The 20,621-nt window shown below is 42.1% G+C and overlaps 1 protein-coding gene across 18 annotated transcripts in view; it reads right to left on the bottom strand.

Annotated features, from left to right (window-relative positions):
- NCALD (neurocalcin delta) overlaps positions 1–20,621 on the bottom strand; it is a 454,841-nt gene that overhangs the window by 336,253 nt on the left and 97,967 nt on the right. For 2 of the 18 annotated variants that reach the window (XM_085020462.1, XM_085020461.1), the window contains exon 1: positions 7,315–7,586. The exons of 14 other annotated variants lie outside the window; for them this stretch is intronic. The gene's annotated coding sequence lies outside the window, so the exon portion shown is untranslated. Of the gene's footprint in view, positions 1–7,310; positions 7,607–20,621 lie in introns of those variants that run through there. 2 more of the 18 variants (XM_085020455.1, NM_001445057.1) reach the window with 2 other exon arrangements.

The raw sequence follows: 20,621 nt of genomic DNA, 5'->3' as shown, positions 1-20,621 counted from the left end.
GTCCCTGAGATTTGGGGCTCTGCTGGTTTAGAGTGATTAGTTCCCAAGGAAAAATATTCCCACTGTGGGCACAAAAAGTCTCAAATCTGAGACTTCCCCTTGGTCATTTTAGACACTTCCTGTCATTGAACTGGTGGAGAAAGAAAGGTTTTACTGCACATATTGAGGTGGGTGGTCCCAAGTGTAAAGATGAAACAGGACTGCTGCTGAACAAGGGGTGTCTATAGTTCAGAGGATTCTGTAGGCTTCCATTTATTAGTTCCATGTTCAAGAGTAAAACTGACTGAAGATTTCACCAGCCCAATGAGGACACAGGAATGAAAAGTCAACCCACCAGAAAAAGAAGCCTCTTAAATCAAAGGGCTCATTAGAAGAAATGAAACGGGGAGTTTGCCTGTGGCACAGTGGGTTAAGGATCTGGAGCTGTCACTGCAGCAGCTCCGGTTGCTGCTGTGGCATGGGTTCGACCCCTGCTCTGGGAAATTCCACATGCTGTTGGAACAGCCAGAAAAAAAAAAAAAAACATGAAAGTGAATTAAGGGAAGAAGTAAAATAAATAGCTATTGATTATGGATCCTCATGTCAATCCTGTATCTATACCTATCTATCTTTAGCTCGATATCAATTATGGCCCTGTGACCAGATACAGAAGTGAGAACTGCAGCAACTATGTGAATTTTCTTCCCTGTTTTTTATGTACCTGTCTGTATACAGAAATCATTTTCTCCTTTTTCCTTTCCCCTGACATGTCCAATAAGGAGGGTTGATTGACAGTTTACTTTATAATTTAGTCTTGCAGGTTATAAGATGGGATTTTTTTTTTTTTTTTGTCTTTTTTTGCTATTTCTTGGGCCACTCCCACGGCATATGGAGGTTCCCAGGCTAGGGGTCCAATTAGAGCCGTAGCCGCCAGCCTACGCCAGGGCCACAGCAACCCAGGATCTGAGCCGCGTCTGCGACCTACACCACAGCTCACGGCAACGCTGGATCTTTAACCCACTGAGCAAGGCCAGGGATCAAACCCGCAACCTCACGGTTCCTAGTCGGATTCGTTAACCACTGCGCCATGAGGGGAACTCCTATAAGATGGGATTTTGACTGAATCAACATTTAGTGAGAGGAAGTAACATCATGCAAATATGGATGCACAGATGATGAAACTTTGTGTCTCCCTTATCTGGGAAAGGGCAAGCATGCCTTCATTTGTGAAAGGGGTAGTCACATCAGCAAAAACATTGCAATGCTGCTGTTGTTGTTCTATTAGGTTTCTATGTGGGTAGACAGCCGTGTGTGGATACGGAGGAGACAAAGGTGTCTAATGGTGCCTTCCTGGCTCAATCCCTCACTCTCTCCTCTACATACCTACCCCTGAAAGCACATCAAGTTTTTCACACTAATTCACCAGTGGGCTTCCTACTGCATTCTATCAACTGAAGCACTAGCAGGAGAGTAGAAGCGAGCACAAGGAAGACGCATTGTTTCTTCGGATGTCTGGTAGCACCTGCAGGTGCAGCGGCAGTGACGTCATCACAGCTGGCTAGTGAGGGCCCTGGGCTCCTGCTCAGGCACCTGGCTTCTCACAGGAGAGGTGGACTGTCAGCCAACTGAAAGCAGAGACTCTCATATATTTATGGGCTCCCTACAGTGCCTGGTCTAGAGCTAAACTCGTAGGCACAGGGTGGTTTTGTTTTTATTGCGGTAAAAAAAAAAAAAAATTTTTAAACCATAAATTTTACCATCTTGGCCATTTTTAGATGTACAGTTTGGTTGTGTTAAGTGTGTTTACTTCGTGTGAAAGATACCTCCAGAACCCTTCATCTTGCAAATCTCTATATCCATTAAATATCAATTCTCCTTTCCTCCTGATCAATTCCAGAATCCAGCTCTTAACTATCAAATAATTATACTAGAGAGGAATATATATATATTCCTACATACATACACACACACACACACATATATATTTGTCTTTTTAGGTCCGCACCTGTGGCATATGGAAGTTCCCAGGCTAGGGGTTGAATCAGAGCTGCAGCTGCCAGCCTACACCACAGCCACAGCAACGTGGGATCCAAGCTATGTCTGCAACCTACACCACAGCTCACGGCAATGCCAGATCCTTAACCCACTGAAGGAGGACAGAGATTAAACCTGAGGCATATGGATGTTCCCAGGCTAGGGGTCCAATTGAAGCTGCAGCTGCCGGCCTACTCTGCAGGATCCAAGCCACACCTGCGCTCTCACCACAGCTCATGGCAATGCCAGACCCCTGACCCACTGAGCAAGGCCAGGGATCATCCTCATGGATACTAGTCAGGTTCATTACCGCTGAGCCACAACGGGAACTTCAAAATTTGCCCATATATAATAGAAACCTTAAAGGTATTAATATATTTTGGTCCAGAAACTTTATTTCCTGAAATACAGGCTAAAGAAACAATGAAAAAAATGGACACTATAAAATGTGTATATGAGGGTTTCATAATTTGTAATAATCAAAAATCCAAAGCATTCAAAAAGCAAGCAGTGGATGAAAACTACATTACGTCTCAGAAGATGGGAATTCTATGCAACCATTAACAAAAGCAAACATTACATAGCACCTTTCATGCAGCAGTCTATATCTTAAGCAATTTGTAAATACATTAACTCATTTAATCTTTACTATAATCCTAAAATGTAAGTATTATTATTGCCCCATTTTACAGAGAAAGCCAAGGGAAAGAAGTTAAGTAACTTACCCAAGGCCACCAAAATAAATAGCACTAAGCTAGTATTCAAACTCAATACTTGATCCTGAATTTTGCTGCCTTTCCCTTGGCTATGGAGACCTCTGCCTCCCTGGGCTACAATTAGCATAGATAGTTGGCCTTCTCTATCCATGGGTTCCTCATCCATGGATTCAACCAGCCACAGATCCACAGATGTGGGATTCGCAGATACAGAGAGGCCACTGTACTAGGCAATTTTCTATAAGGGACTTGAACATCCATAGATTTTAGCATCTGCACCTGGAACCGATCTCCCACAATACCAAGGAATGACTGCATTACATTCATAATTTTAAAAGTAAAACAATGCTCTCAGTACCATCACTTAAATATTCCTGATAGGCCACTGCCTTCAGCCTAGAACTGGAAGAGACCCACCTCTTAGCATGATTATTTGGGCAAACTAAACTGCTTCACATTAGTTTGCTCCCTTCTTGACTAAGAGATACAGTTGTTTTTAAATCTTCATGAAAACTAAAGAATAAAGGATCTTGACCTGAACTGACAGTGCTTGGTATATAAAATATCTTAGATCAATGAAATAATATTATTATTTCAATACCTGAAGCTTCAAAGCACTCAACACATGTCCAAATAAAGTCTCTCTATGTCCCACCGTCACCCCTAAGTCACCTGAGCTTATCAGTGTGCAGGTCTTTAATTTCACAAACAAAATTCCCAGCTGGCGAGAATGGTGCTTGTGTGTGACTCTGGAGAAAGTAACCCATAGCAGGGAAAGAATGGGTCCTCACCCTTTAGCTTTTGTCCTGAGTAGAATGGGGGGAACATAGGCAAGAAAGAAAATGAGCTTTCTGCTAGAAAGGACCACACATCCAGAGGCAAGCAGGAGTGGACGGCTTCCTTCTGCAGCCAGGTAAATCAAACCCTGAGCTCAACACTATTCTGGATTTGAGGTGAAAACACAGACACAAGTGAGTTCCTGCTGCTCTAATGAGACTGGCACAGCCCACATCACACACATTCTGGAACATGGACGGGCTGCCATGATGACTAGTTCCAGCAGACATTCCTTCCCCGTGACCTTGGTAATAAAACCATTAAAAGTCAGTTGGGGTGGGCAGGGAAGGTTGGCAATGCCTCCTGAAGTGCTTCCAGACCATACATGACAAAGACAATAGTGGTTTTGTCACTGAGACTGCCAATCAAAGAGCACTGCTGGAGTACCCACCTTCGTGACACAGACAGGCTCATAAAAGGACAGTCTTCAGTTTAAAGAGCACCCTGCCAAGCTGTCCCATAGGTCAAGGTGGCTGTGGACATGGTGGTGTTTTGGTTCTTGGCCACTGCTCTAGTTATACATTGTAAAAGTTGGGTTTTGTGTGTTGTTTTTTGTTCTTTTAGGGCGCACCCAAGGCATACGGAAGTTCCCAGGCTAGGGGTCGAATCAGAGCTGCAGCTGCCAGCCTACACCACAGCCACTGCAACTCGGGATCCAAGCCACGTCTGCGACCTACACCACAGCTCATGGCAATGTCAGATCGTTAACCTCCTCATTGAGCAAGGCCGGGGATCAAAGCTGAGTCCTCATGGATGCCACAACAGGAACGCCTAAACGCCGTTTTAGTTTAAGGAGGAGTTAAAGGCGTATTTTCTCCATGTGCTTTTTGTCCCTTTAACAAAAATAATCATTGACCAAAGGCCTACTTATTATCCCTTGTCTGTTTTACTAAATTCTCAATTTAAATTTGGGGTTTGTTTTTTTCTTTTTACGGCTGCACATGCGACATATGGAAGTTCCCCAGCTAGGGGCTGAATGGAAGCTGCAGCTGAGGTCCACACCATGGCCACAGCAACACAGGATCCAAGCCACATCTGTGATCCATGCCCCAGCTTGTGGCAACACCAGATTCTTAACCCACTGAGCATGACCATGGATCGAACCCATATCCTCAAAGAGACATTGGGTTCTTAACCTGCTGAGCCACCATAGGGCTTCGAATTTAAGTTTTAAAGAACTCATTGGTGGGGGCGGGGATGTGAGCATATCTTTTTTTAGGGGGGGGAGGGTGAAATAAATGCATCTCTTTTGTCTCCAGCCCTTACCTGTGCATCCTTCACGCCCCATAGAGAGAGGTAGGTGTCTAATGTCTCCTGTCTATCTGTTCGGAAGTTTCCCATCACTTCTCTTCCCCCAAGACAAATCAATCTATGATAAAGGAAATGGAAAGTACAGCAGACAGAGCTTTACCTTATCTGCCAATTATTCAAAGGCATACTCGTTTGTTTCAGAGAGTTTCCCCTTAATTCGCACTAGAAGATGCCCTAAAAGATCCAAAAAGAGATAGGAAAGCTTGAATGCCTGCAGGCATGCGCAGTTAGCATACAGGAACTATGAAATCTAGGTTGAAATGAAGAAACCCAGAGAACATGCCTTTTTTTTTTTTTTTTTTTTGCTTTTTAGGGCCACACTCACAACATATGGAAGTTCCCAGGATAGGGATCAAATCGGATTGAAGCTATAGCTGCCGGCCACCACCATAGCCACAGCAACTCAGGATCCAAGCCATGTCTGCAACCTACACCACAGCTCACAGCAATGCCGGATTCTTAACCCACTGAGCGAGGCCAGGGATTGAACCTGCATCCTCATGGATGCTAGTCAGATTCATTAACCGCTGAGCCATGACAGGAACCCCAACCTGCCTTTTAAAACACTGTGCAGACCTCACAAAACAGCCAAACAAAAATCTCACCCGTGGGCCATCTATGGCCTGGGGCCACAATGTGTAATGACCCCTGACCTAGCAAGTAGGAGGTTCTTTCAAAAGCCAGTTTGGTATCTGATATGCAGACCCCCAGGCCAAGGCATGAGGAGCTCAAAGGGAAAATCAAAGCAAATTGAACTGCTCTCTGAAAATTGCTACCCAAGCAGATCTGTCAGCTCAGAATTCTCCGCTTTGCCTGGCCTACAAGTCCGAGGAAGGCCGCAGTAAGACCAGTCCAAACACAGAAGGCTGCAATCAAGAGGAAATGCCTCAGTGGCTGGCACCCAGTAACCCTTGAGATTTTGATCAGAGGAAAATGTTTCTTCTTTCTAATCAAAAAAAAAAAATCCCATCACCTACTATGGTGGGGTGGGTTTCAAGCCATGTAGCAGCAGCTCACTCATCAGGGCATCACCCACAGAGGAAGGTCTTTTTCTCAAGAGGAATCCCCTGCTAAATTCCCTTGAGAGCACATTTGGCCCCAGCAGAGCTCAGTCAAGGCCTCATAGTACGTACAGTCCTCAGTGAGTTTGGTCTGTTTATTGCATGTGTAACAGGAGGTCAAAATGGAACATTCTTCTCTCGGTAGCGAGAGAACAAACCCCAGGCAGAATTTTAAAGTATCCAAGAAGTAGTTGGAGGATGCAGTCGCCTCGCGTACAACAAGAATACTAAAGTCAGAGATGAGAGAAAAGCCAGCGAGACAACAATTTGTGAGGAAGATTTATTTACAGAGAGCTGTCCTTTAACTGCCAGGAAGAGGAAAGGGGTGTCTATTCTCACTTCAAACCTGGTTGAAGGGCCATTTGGTGGCCCTCTCAGGGAGCTTCACGTGTGACGTCTGCATCACGGAAGTCACCGTGGACTGGAAATCTGCAGGGCAGAGGAAGACTCGGGTGGCAAACATAGCTCAAGGATGTGACTGTGTTGGAATCCGGATGGGCCTGCATGCCCAGAGCTCATTGGGGACCTCCTGTTTCCTGTGATGATGGGGAGATGGCCACTCACAAGAGAGCTGCTGTGAGGGCACATGAGACCCAGTCCTGTAGGGTCTCCTAGACACTTGAGGGAAGCTGGAGGTGGGTCTAGATTCCTTTGGATGAAAAAGGAGTAAATGAAAAGAAAAAGAAAGAATGTGTGTGATTAACATCAAGAGAGCTACAGGTGGGAGTTCCCATTGTGGCTCAGCAGTAATGAACCCGACCAGGATCCATGAGGACACGAGATCCATCCCTGGCCTCACTCAGTGGGTTAAAGATCTGGCATTGCCAGGAGCTGTGGTGTAGGTTGCAGATGTGGCTTGGATCTTGCGTGGCTGTGGCTATGGTGTAGGCCAGCAGCTGCAGCTCCAATTTGGCCCCTAGTCTAGGAACTTTCATATACCGTGGGTGCAGCCCTAAAAAAGAAAAAAAAAATGAGAGAGAGAGCTACAGGTGAAAGAGCCCCAACAATGAGGGCAGCAAGTTGGGGTAAGGAAATGGGAAGCCTCTGAAAAAATCCATAAAAACACACAGGAGAAAAAAAGTTAGCTGTAAACACCTGGCAGGCCCAGAGAGTGTAAAGCCATCTAATAGCAGTGCCATCAAGTCAGACTTTCCAGCTCCCTTTATCTCTCCATCCCAACATGAGACCTGGACAGTCAATGGGTCCCTGGGATGGGAGGCAAAAGGGAACATAAGTGAAGGAGCCAGACACACCCTTCTCTGTGTGGGCTGGCAGCGCACCTCTGCTAACAAATGCCACTCCAACAAAAAAAAATCTCCTAAGACTTATCTCAGATTTGCTGTCATCAAGGTATTAAAAGAAAAGTATAAACTCACCTCTCACACAAGGAAGTCATTTTGGTCACACCTGCTTCTTCTTTTTTTTTAAAGAGCTGCACCTGCGGCATATGGGCGTTCCCAGACTGGGGTCAAATAGGAGCTGCAGCTGCCAGCCCACGCCACAGCCACAGCAACGCGGGGCCTGAGCCACATCTGCAACCTATATCACAGCTTGTGGCAACACCAGATCCTTAACCCACTGAGTGAGGCCAGGAATCGAACCCACATCCTCACAGACACTATGTTTGGTTCTTAACCTAATGAGCCACAAGGGGAATCCCACACCTGCTTATTCTTATTTTAACTTGCTGTTACATAACTATGGATGTTTAACTAGATTCTTCAAGTAGGATGTGCCCCATGTGAGTCCTTTATTCATTTCCATTTAAGGATAATATTTTGCTGAAGTTTAAGCTTTGGAAATTCTTTAACAAGAAAGCATTGAGGCGTTGAGGGTTTTCTTTTTTCAGTTTTTTTTTTTTTTTTTTGGCTTTGTTTAGTTTTTTTTCTTTTTCATGTTCTTCCTGTTGCTTTCTATAATCATTCCCATAGAGGTGACAGCTATCTTATCCTTAATCCAGCAGCAGTATCTGTACTGTGGATTAAACATTAATAGGCTGTAACAGGTTGAAAATCTGGATGTGGGCAAAATGCTGTAAAGACAAATAAAAGCTGAGAATTGAGAGCTTGGCCAAGGGAAACTCAAAGGATTTGACCTTAGGAAGAAGTGACCTAAAATTGGAATTAAAGTATAAAAAGCAATATGGGAGGAGGTTAGCAAGCAGCTGTTCTCCATTGCTATTACAGATAATTTGTTATAATAAAAAATAAGGCTACCTATTCTGTACTAAATCAGGCTGGAGGGGTTAGAAGGGAAACATTTTGTAACTGCTCATTTTCTTTGCTTCCTTGTCTCTATCTGAAAGGCCAAGCCAGAAAGAAGACATCTGGAGGCTACTCCTAAGCTCTAGGACTCAGCTTGCATCTCTACTGGGAGGAAAAATAATTCCAACATTGGTTCAAAGCCCCCAGTTTTCCTCAAATGACTGATAGGAAAATATTACCAGACGATGGCATTCCCACTGTGACTCAGTGGGGAAAGAACCCAACATTGTCTCTGTGAGGAGGCAGGTTTGATCCCTGGCCTTCGTCAGTGGGTTAAGATTCCAACGTTGCTGCAAGCTACGGTGCAGGTCACAGATGCAGCTCGGATCTGGCACTGCTGTGGCTGTGGCATAGGCTGGCAGCTGTAGCAACGATTCAACCCCTAGCCTAGGAACTTCCATAGGCTGCAGGTGTGACTATTAAAAAAAAAAATTGCCAGACTCTCTGAATGTCAACACTCAGAAATATGTTTCAATACACTTTCAGTTACTTGCAGCCTGTTACGGTCTTCATTTTAAACATGATGTGTTAAAAGAGCATATGGAAAATTACTACATGAGTCATTTAAAAACAGTCCTTTTTAAAGAATTTAAGTCGAATTTAAGTTGCATAAAATAGTGGAAGAGACAAGAGAGAGGAAATGGAGCCGATGGTTGGAGAGGCTGTAGAGTTAATATTTGCAACTTCAAATAATGAATAAACTAACAAAAAAGTTAATTCTTGCCAGGAAGCCTGAGGACTTGAAGAAATGGGTTCAGGAAGAGAGGAACTTTGGAGAAACTGCTCCTCTGAGCTCAGGAGAAAGCTGGCATAACCTTTACAGGCCTAGGAGGGGAAAGCCCATCCTTCATCCCACAAATGGAGTTAGAGGGGAGAAGGCTGATGGCTGACACTACTGAACGGATGTTTCTATTAGCTAGAAGGAACTTTCAGACCAATCAAAAAGGACTCAGAAAGATGTCCAAAGAGTTGAATGGGGAAAACTTAAGAAGGATTTCTTTAGCATTTGTGGAGGATCTTTAGCGTCATGGTTAAAACCACTGCTCTGGAGAAGGTCTACATGGGCTGAACTCACAGCAATGTCCCTTAATAGCTACGTGAGTCTGGGCAAGTTCCTGGTCCTTTTAAGCCTTCAGTTTTGACCCTAGTAAAAGAGGGATGCTAACAGGATCTACCACGTAGGGTTCTGTGAGACTTCACTGCACCCGAACAGGAGAAATGCTTAGAACAGCAACTGGCACGGAGTAGGTGCTTTGAAGAGCATGGGTTCAAGAGTGCCCTGGTTGCCTAGCAATTAAAGGGTCTGGCATTGTCACTGCTGTGGCCTGGGTTCAACGCCTGTGCCGGGAACTTCCACGCCATGGATGTGGCCAAAATAAATAAATAAGCACATATATTCAGGGGACAACAGCTCTATGGAAAAGGATGAAGAAAATAGAGGAGGAAGCCAAGACTCACAAAGGTTAGCAACTGTTTGATATCACAGTCAATTCAAGCCTCTATTCTAAAGCCAGGGCTTCCTACCATAATGCATGGCTGCCATGAAACCAAAGGGCCAGAACTAGATGGGATCAAGGCTAGCTTCATCTTTTGCTTCTGTGGGCTGTCCTCCGAGGGCAGAGCCACTCTGCAATGATCAAAAGGTTGAGAACTGCTTAGTTCAAGGTGTCTTAAATGAAAACATGGTGATTCTAGTCCACTGACCCTGGAGACAGATCATCTTTGTTCACATCGCAGCTCCACTTCTGCGGCAGCTCCATGACCCTGGGAAGGCACATCAACCTCTCTGAAACAGAGACCATTAGTATTATGTGCCCATCTTGGTGGGTATTTGTGAGAACAATGGTAGGAAATCCTTACATTTTATTCTTTGTTATGTAGCTACATTATATGTGTTTTCCAAATAAAATGTGATGTGTGTAAAAAAAATAAAAGCACTGGTACATGGTAACCATTCCAATTTTAGCTGTTGTCATCATCAACAACAACAGGATTCAGCTATCCAACTGATAGTTGAATTTCCTCTAAACAACTGGCTTTTAAATATTCCTCACCACAGCCCTTATTAGAAAAAAAATTCATTGTGACTCCGTATGCTTATATACATATGGGAAGCAAATATTATAGCTCAATGCTTTGCCCTTAATACATACCACATACTCTGGTATTTCCCATTCCATTTCATTCCATTTCTTTTTTGTGGGCATCTTTTGTCTTTTTAGGGCCATGCCTGCGGCATATGGAGATTCCCAGGCTAGGGGTCGAATCCGAATCAGAGCTGTAGCCGCTGGCCTACACCACAGCTACAGCAATCCGCATCAGGATCCAAGCGGAGTCTGCCACCTACACCACAGCTCACAGCAATGCCAGATCCCTAATCTACTATCGAGGCCAAAGATCAAACCTGTGTCCTCGTGGATGCTAGTCAGATTCGTTTTCAATGAGCCACAACAGGAACTCCCCCATTTCATTTCTTAAATTCTGTTCATGACCCACTAAGCTGATTCTATGATCACAAATTGGTCACCACACACAGCTTAAATAATGCTGCATTGCACCGTCTCTGTCCATCATTTCTAGGAGCTCAAAGACATTTGGTTAAGTTCACCCATATTCATTGAGCCTATCATGTGCTAAGTTTCAATTACTTTCAAATTATATAACCCACTCCCAAAATAATTTAGCCTATGTGATAAAAATTATTCTTGATTCAGAATTCCGGGGAGGCCTAGTGGTTAAGGATCCAGTGTCAGTGCTATGACGGGAGTTCGATCCCTGGCCCGGGAAACTCCACATGCCATGGGTATGGCAAAAAAAAAAAAAAAAAAAAGAAAAGAAAGAAAGAAAAAGAAAAGAAAAAATATGCCCGATATTTCATAAATAAGCAGTGCTGCTATTAATTTTGCTTTTACAGATGATTGTTTACTTTGGAACCTGTGTGCCAAATACATTAAAATAATTCAATGTTGCGTTGATGTTCCCTCATGTTGTATCAAGTATCTATAAACTCCACTTGACCAACTGAAAACAGTGAGTGATAAATCCTCCCAGAACCTTCAAGGACCCCCCAAAAAGACACAAACTCAGCCTGCTACGAGATGCTATTGGTCTTTACAGTATCTGAACTCCCCATCTCTGTTTAAGCTTCTCTGTGAGAATGGTATACTCACAAGTACTTCCCTTACATGTCCTTACACAACATTTACAAACTAGAGAGTGACTGCAATGCACTCTACTGACCAATATGTTTTACCTGGCCACATTATTATTGTTATTATTATTATAGCTTTATTCTAATCCATCTTACAGTGAGGTCATATCTGACATGGGGTTAAATCTTTAATTAGCTGGTATTTGAAAGATGATATGTGGCTTATGAGTTTATATTGCCACTGGGTATACTCCAGAGCAGCAATGTCCAACAGAACTACCCTCGATGATGAAAATGCTCTATGTCTGTGTTATCCAATATGGCAGCCACTGGCCATGTGTAGTAATGAGCCCTGAAATGGGCCTAATACGGAGTTCTCGTGGTGGCTTAGTGGTTAGCGAATCTGACTAGGAACCATGAGGTTGCAGGTTTGATCCCTGCCCTTGCTCAGTGGGTTAAGGATCTGGCATTGCCATGAGCTGTGGTGTAGGTTGCAGATGCGGCTCGAATCCCTCGTTGCTGTGGCTCTGGCGTAGGCTGGTGGCTACAGCTCCCATTCGACCCCTAACCTGGGAACCTCCATATGCTATGGGAGCAGACTGTAGAAATGGCAAAAGGACAAAAAAAAGAAAGAAAGAAAGAAAAAAAAAAAAAAGAAATGTGCCTACTGCAACTGAGGAACTGAATTTTTACTTTTATTTTAGTTTGATTAATTTAAAGAGCTGCATATGGATAGTAGCTACTATATTCGCACATATCTAGAACAGTACATAGTAATGATGATAAAGAAAATATTAAAAGGTGCCATTTATTGCACATTCCTCAAGGGCCAAACATTACCCTAAGTCCTTTTTATATGCACTACGTAATTTATTCCTCACACCAATTCTTCACCAATGAATAAGTGATATCATTCTTCCCAGTTTTCAGTTGAAGACACTGAGATCCCAGCCAGTATGTCATAAACCTAGGTCTGGCCCCAGAGCACAGAGAAGAACTATATTTTTTTCCCACAACAATATCTACTGGCCGTGTGTGTATGTCTGTTTTTAATTTCAGTTGGAGAAAGCTGTAAGAAAGACTTAGGAATGAATGACTTTGTCTCTGTCCTTTTAAACCTTCCTCTACTTAGTGCCCTAGACTGGCCTCTAAAGAAAGGAAAATGCTATGAGTGAGCACTCTTCCTGTTCTGGAAGAAAAAAAAAGTCTCTGTGATTTAAATAAAAGGTTTGAGATCAAGAGGTGAATGAGAAATCAAATCATAATTATGGTTTGGAGAGTCTCTGCCCACTTGAGGAAATGACACTATTTTTACAATTACTAAAGATTTTTTTCTTGCCTGCTTCTGAGAGGATTTGAGGGGGCTTATACATTCAGATATTTAAGGATCACAAAGAGCATAGTTCACTCGAAAAATATTAATGGACTAAAGATTTCTAAGCATCCAATTTCTAAGACAGAGGACTGACTAAAGCTTACCAGCTAAGGCAAAATAATGATAATAATAATAGAGAATCTGTTGTTCTCCGTTTTTTTCCTGGACAATGAAATCAATCGGATCAGTGTGCAGTTTTCACTAAAGACAGGGGCTGCTCATGCAATTCTCATCTCTTTTCCTCCACAGAAGCAGACAATGTTGCAAGAAAATATAACTCAGTAAAGGTAGTTCTCTGAGGGGAGAAGCCACACAGCCCAGGAGCTGGTTTTTCAAGAGCATGTAAGTGTCCTCCTGCCCCTTCAGCATTAATTCAGAAGCAACTTCCCTGCCTGGTCTTCTCTGAATGGCTCTTCTGTCCGTTGTTGCTGCTGACCACTCAGAAATTGGACTGGGGGTGAGTGGGCCCCTCTACCACCAGAAAGGAGGAGACTAGTTAAGATAAGTGGCCACTTGGCTCTCTACAAGTATGCTCTTCTTTTTTCTTTTTTTTTTTTCACAGCCACACCTGTGGCAATATGGAAATTCCCTGGCTAGGGGTCGAACCAGAGCTGCAGCTTCAGGCCTATGCCACGGCCACGGCAACACCAGATCCTAGCTGCATCTGTGACCTACACCACAGCTTGTGGCCAGACCAGATCCTTAGTCCACTGAGCAATGCCAAGGATCAAACCCGCATCCTCATGGAAATTATCACCGGTTCTTAACCCACTGAGCCACAACAGGAACTCCAAGTATGCTCTTTCATGTGGACGTGGGAAATCTTTACAAGCAAAGAAGTGCCTATTGTCATTTATTTGTTGAGCTGAGTGTGTGTGTGTGTGTGTGTGTGTGTGTGTGTGTGTGTGTGTGTGTGTGTGTGAAAGCTTTCATTAAGTGTTTTGCATTTGGTTTGGGGTTTTGTCTCCGTAGGTACTTTCTTCTCCTTATTTGGAGAAGTGAAATAATCACAATAAACATACACATATACACTTTCTACATTGAAACAATAGCTTCTGTGGGGATTTTCTAAGGAGTGCTGCTTTGTCTTTATCAGATGAGACAGTTAAAGGACTTGGTTGCCTCCGACCCTTCCATTCATAGCTGCTTCTAACCCATTTTTTCCTAACGATGCTCCTTGAGCTGGGAGGGAGGCTTAGGTTAAAGAGGATAAAGGAATGCCAAGCCTTTAGCAGCCTTACTGTACTTCCGATTCCACAGGGAGATAAAAGGAAAAATGTATCTTTAATTTGCATACATATTATGCGTGAAGTGCTTGATACGCCAAAATGCAATCCTTACATGTCTGTCAATGGTAGGTATGATCCTTATGGACAATTTAAAGATGAAAATCACTAAGGTAAATCAACCAAGATTTCATAGCCCATAGGTGTCAGAGCTACAATCAAAACCAAGACTGTCCCTCCCAAATGTCATGATCAAAGTCACTAAACTACTGGTCCTTGACAGAGGGACCTTGTCTATATTGAATACCTGTGTTGTGGGCCCAGAACATAGTAGCATTCAGCAAATATTGGCTGACTGACAAGGTGACTGCTCTTTCCCCCTGCTTCTTTTTGGTTATACCACAACTGTGCTCTACGTTGGAAACTGAAAGGAATAGAAATTCAAAAAAAATTTCCAATTATTGCTAAAACATCATTTCTTCCCACAGAACACTTTACAAATCTTCAAGAGTCTTCTTTATTCTAAGGAAAGGGGATCTGTCAATCTATTCCATTCATTCTTCTATCTCATTCTTAGGCATTCAACTCAACAAATATTTGCCAACAGTGGAAATACACATTCTAAAAATTATATCTCTTGGTTATATATGAGTGGCTGAACCACTGTTTTTTTATAAACACAGTTCAGAGTTTCAAAAATCACTGAATGTTAACAAGAAGAAAAATAAATTCAGACCTAGATACTATTATACACTGTTTGCTTTTAACTAATAGACTCCATTTTTTAGAGCAGTTTTGGGTTTCCTGAAAAACTGAACAGTAAGTACTAATTCCCATATACACCTCCTCTCCTGCCCCCCATCCATACACAATAAGTTTCTCCTACCACTAACATCCAACATTGGTGTGGTACACTTACAACTGATGTCAATATTGATATATTATTTTTAACCACAGCTCATTGTTTACATTAAAGTTTACTTTTTGTGTTATCCATTCTATGGGTCTTGACAAATGTATAATGACATATATCCACTACTATGGTATCATAGAGAATGGTTTCACTGCCTTGAAAATTATGTGTGCTCCACCTGTTCATCCCCCCTCTCCCCTAACTCTAGAAATCACTGGTCTTTTTACCATTTCCCATAGTTTGTTTTTTTCCAGAATATAATATTGTTGGAATCATATAGTATATAGCTCTTTCAGATTGGCCTCTTTCATTTAGCATATACATTTAAGGCTCCTCTGTGTTTCTCTGTGGGCTGATAACTCACTTCTTTTTATCATTGAATAATATTCCATTGTATGGATGGACCACAGTTTATCACAGTTTTTCTGCTGAAGAACATCTGGTTGCTTTTGAGTTTGGTCAGTTACAAATAAAGCAACTATAAACATTCATCTGCAGGTTTGGGTGCGTTATATACTTTCAATTCATTTGGGTAAATACCAAAGAAAGTTATTGTTGGATCTCATGACAAGAGTAGTTAGAGTTTTGTAAGAACCCACCAAACTGTCTTACGAAGTAGCTGTACCATTTTGCGTTCCCAAGAGCAATGAATGAGAATTCCTGTTGCTCCACATCCTTGCCAACATTTGATGCTGTCAGTGCCTTAGATTTTTGGGTGTAGTGGTATTTCATTGTTGTTTTAACTTATAATCCATAATGGCATATTTTGCTGAACATACTTTCATAAGCTTATTTGCCATCTGTATATTTTTTTTGGTTTAGTGTCTATGAGCTCTTTTGTCCACTTTTTGTTAGTTTTCTTACTGTTGCATTTTAAGAACTTACATTTTTTTCACTGTCATTAAAACATAAAGCCTTCCTTTCTGCTCCATAATTTTCTTCTTGCTTTTGTCAACTATATACTGCAACTCAAGTGCTGCTTTTCCAACGTCACTGAGCTCTACATCGACATCTGCATTAACACTCTTATTCCACACCCCTTGCTCCAAAGGGCTATAGGGATAAGACAAATGGAAGAAATAAGGCAACCATCGCAACAAAGCCTGGAACAGCCTCAGCCCATGACCAAGACATCAGAACACAGAAGCCAAAAACCACAGTGCACCATGCAGAATCCATGTGTGTCTGGTTAACATAATGCCCCATCATTTCAGTATTTTTAAAACATAAGACTTCCTGAAGGTATCATTTCTCTAGAGTGTTCATTCCAAAGAATAATGAGGAGCTATATCAAAAGACAGATTTCAACACAAAGTTAAATAAGCAGGTCTTCAAATGGGCAAAAGAACGAACTTTCTAAACAGCAACTTGCCATAGAGAATTATATCCACCAGAACCATTGAGAAAGAAACTGAATTTCATGTTCTTTGGATCTCAATCAGCAGCAAAATAAACAGGAAGAATCTCTCAGAAGCACTTTTATGAAGTTATAAAAGAAATAAGTTTGAAGCATTTCAGGGTTGGCAGCTTAAGATTTTTTTTTTATTTTTAAGGAAAAGGTTTCTTAGTTCTTTTGATGTGTTGATAACATGTACCACAGATCTCAGTAATTACAGCAGATAAACTCTGATGAAGCAGTTGAGAAGATTACAGCCTAAGAATATCTGTAAAGAAAAGGAAAAACACTCCCACTGGGCTGTGCCCTTTTTATCTAATGCATTTGGGCCTAAAAAAACTGAGAGATTACAGACCTCTGTTCACAGGCTCCCTCTTGATGCCAAGGCAGCAGGCCCACCTGCCATGACAACCTTTTGACAGCAACTCTAAAGGCATTTACCTTTCTCTCATCTGGGGCTCCACTGTCTCTAAATGTTCTTACTTGCACTATCCCAGAAGGTAAGAACGACTTAAACTAGTTAAATCCACACATAATCCAGGAAGTTTATTTTACCTAAAAGCTTCTGTCTCTGACCTCACGAGCTAACAGCTTTCAAAACAGACAAAGAGGAATCCGACCACTTTCTTTTACCACATTTGGAACTGGGCAGGTGCTGGCAAACCTTTCCCATAAAGGGTCAAGGAGTTAATATTTTGGGCTTTGCGGGCCACACAGTCCCTGTGGCAATGACTCAGCTCTGCAGCCCTAACACAAAAGCAGCCACGGACATGACCTGAAGGAATCAGTATGGGTGTGTTCCAACAAAATTCTACTTAGGGACACTGAAATTTGAATTTCGTCTAATTCCCATATGTCATGAAATATTATCCTTCTTTTGATTTTTTTTAACCATTTAAAAGTGTAAAAATCATTCTTAGATCAAGGGCCATACAAAAAAGCATCAGGCCAGATTTAGCCCACAAGTCATAGTCTGCCTTGGAAGAAATCTCAAAACATTTGATGGTCATAATATACAGTAGGAGCCAGACCTTTCTATAAGAACAATCTGTGGAATCCTATAGGGGGACAAGATTCCAATCTATAAATATAAAGAACAGTATGCCCCCCCCAACTTTGGGTATGTATATTTAAAAAGTCACCATAGATGTATATTCTCATTTCATATGTGCTGTGAAATTCAAACCCAATGAAGAAATCGTGATTTCTTTAAAATCTAATTTAATATATCCTCTCAAAAACCCATTAAAAACATTGCCCTAAATATTAACATTAAATATGAATTTAACATTTTAATATTGATTTAAATACTAAGTGCTTAAAATTGAGATATTTAAACACATTATTTCTACTCTTAACTAGCTATTAAAAGCAGCATATTAAAAGTTAAATATGGGGGGAGTTCCCATCGTGGCGCAGCAGAAACGAATCCAACTAGGAACCATGAGGTTGAGGGTTCGATCCTTGGCCTTGCTCAGTGGGTTAAGGATTTGGCATTGCTGTGAGCTGTGGTGTAGGTCGCAGACACGGCTCGGATTCTGCGTTGCTGTGGCTGTGGCGTAGGCCAGTGGCTACAGCTCCGATTAGACCCCTAGCCTAGGAACCTCCACATGCCTCAGGTGCGGCCCTAAAGAGACCAAAAAAAAAAAAAAAAAAAATTTAAATATGGAGAGTTCCTGTCATGGCTCAGCTGAAATGAATCTGACTGTATCCATGAGGACGTAAGTTCCATCCCTGGCCTTGTTCAATGGGTTAAGGATCCGGTGTTGCTGTGAGCTGTCGTGTAGGTTGCTGGCAGCTCAGATCTGGTGTTGCTGTGGCTGTGATGTAGGCTTGGCAGCTGTAGCTCCTATTGGACCCCTAGCCTGCGAACCTCCATATGTCGCAGGTGCCACCCTAAAAAGACAAAAAGATAAAAAAATAAAATAATTTAAAAAAAAAATTTTTTTAAAGTTAAATATGAGGAGACTGCTAATGGGTAACATTGCTTGACCACTTATTCTACACTAGATACTGGATTAAGTATCTTCCACATGCAATTCATTTAATCCTCACAGCAATTCTAGAGGCTGATCGCTGTTATCCCCATATTACAGTGGAGAAAACTGAGGCACAAAATTAATAAATAGTGGAGCCAGGATCCAAACCCAGGCAGTCCAGCCCCAAAGCTGGCATCGTTAATTACCTGGCGATACCAACATGTGTCAGGTTGGTTAGATGTCATTTTTCTTTGACTTAGTAACCTTTTAGGGTTAAAGTGTCCTCTCATCCCCTTATTTATTTTACTTTTACTGATACATGAATGCCTGTTTTTTTAAAGGACCTTCCATCTGAAAGTTTTGAATTCATCAATAAATGAATACATATACAGTACGTGTACATATATAAATACACATAAAGACCTCACCCAGCCATTCACAAAAGTTTCACTCTTCATTCACACACAAATTGTATCCTTTCCAGTTCTATCAGTATGCAATTCTTACACACATTGAGAGTCTTTAACATCTTGTTTTCTAAGACTTTAGAACATGTTAACTGCCCTTTTTCTCACCTATCTTCATGACATCTCTTACAGGTAAGGAACTAACACCCGGGCGGAGTCATGTCTTTCTTCCAATCATTCATTCCCACATTCATTCCAAAACACTGGCACTGAACATGCTTGCTTACTACGTGCAAGGCACAGCCCCAGGGCAGGCATGTTTAAAAATATCCTGTAATGAACTTAAAAAAAAAAAAGTTCCAGCCATGGCACAGCAGAAACAAATCCAAATAGGAACCATGAGGACACAGGTTCAATCCCTGGCCTTGCTCAGTGGGTTAAGGATCTGGCACTGCCATGAGCTGTGGTGTAGGTCACAGACATGGCTTAGATCCCACGTTGCTGTGGCTGTGGCATGGGCCAGCAGCTACAACTCCGATTAGACCCCTAACCTGGGAACCTCCATGTGCCTCAGGCATGGCCCTAAAACAGCAAAAAATTTAAGAAAAAAAAAATATATATATATATCCTCAGTCTAGATGTCACTGTGAAGGTATTTTTTAGATGAGATTAACATTTCAATGGTAGACTTTAAGTAAAGCAGATTACCCTCTGTAATGTAGGTGGGCCTCATCCAATCAGCTGAAGTCCTTAAGAGAAAAAAAAATCAAGGTCCTCCAAGAAAAAGGGAATTCTGCCTCCAGACTGCCTTTGGACTCCAGCTACAACATGACCTCTTCTGGGGGTCTCTAGCCTGCCAGCCTGCCATGCAAATTTCAGACTTGCCAGCTCCACAAATACATGAGCCTGTTCCTCAAATCAATTTCAATGGATAGATAGATAGATAGACAGGCTGATAGCTAGATATACATATATATGTATCTGTATCTAGCTATCTATAGCATAAACATTTATATATCATGTGTATCAAATTAGGGGAAAAAAACCTTAAGTTCACCAAGAGTTAATGATCTATGGACAAAAGGAGCCCTCCCATGCTGCTAGTAGGAATAGAAACTGTACAATCATGGTGGGGTGCAATCCACTGATATTTAGCAAAGATAAAGGCACCCTCATCCTATGACCCAGCCCCAGAAGAGCCACCACATAGCACTGCATGGCCAGACCCCCTGGGAATCGTTACTGAATTGCCAAAAATAATCGCCAAGTTTCTAAAGAAAAACTGTACTGAATGCGATAGTTTCAAAACTGTCTCAAATCACTCAAGAGAGAGTCATGTTCATTCACAATAAGCTAGAAAAAGCCAATGGAACGATGTCCAACATTTTTGGACCCTGCTGCCACCTCCATCCCCAGACAGTCACAGCAGCTTCTTGTGCTTACCAGCCACCTACAAATGGCTGGCTGCTCCCACACTCCAAAATGAGAAGATGACATTAATGACAAAACAGAAGGCCCTAGAGCAGTGTCTGTGTTTAATAAGTGCTTAACATTAGCTATGATTAAGAATATAAAAATACATACTTCATTCTTCTCCTTTTAAGCGACTTGCTAAATAAAATGCCTGCCTTTTCCCTGGCACTTCTGCTCTATAAGGTGGTACCAAATGAATACTTTTGACAAAATCACTCCTTTCTGGTAAACAGTTGACTCAGATGTGGCTGGATTGATTCTTTTTTCACCAAATTAACAAAGAGTGGGAAATGATTAATCATCAGTTACTCAGTTGATGTGAACTACCATCTTACTCTTTTTCCCCCCCTTTCTAAGGCTGTACCTGCGGCATATGGAAGTTCCTGGGCTAGGGGTCGAATGGGAGCTGCAGCTGCTATCCTAAGCCTACACCCATGGCAACACTGGATCCAAGCTGCATCTATGAACTACACCACAGCTCACTGCAACGCTGGATCCC

Source organism: Sus scrofa, chromosome 4 (assembly GCF_054392235.1).
Source record: "Sus scrofa isolate SSC_HxYL_T2T_F1_AM1 chromosome 4, Sscrofa_HxYL_maternal_Yorkshire_Landrace_v2.0, whole genome shotgun sequence".
Lineage (NCBI taxonomy): Eukaryota > Metazoa > Chordata > Mammalia > Artiodactyla > Suidae > Sus > Sus scrofa.
Note: the sequence above shows the minus strand (reverse complement) of the source record. Positions and strands in the feature narration are given on the sequence as shown.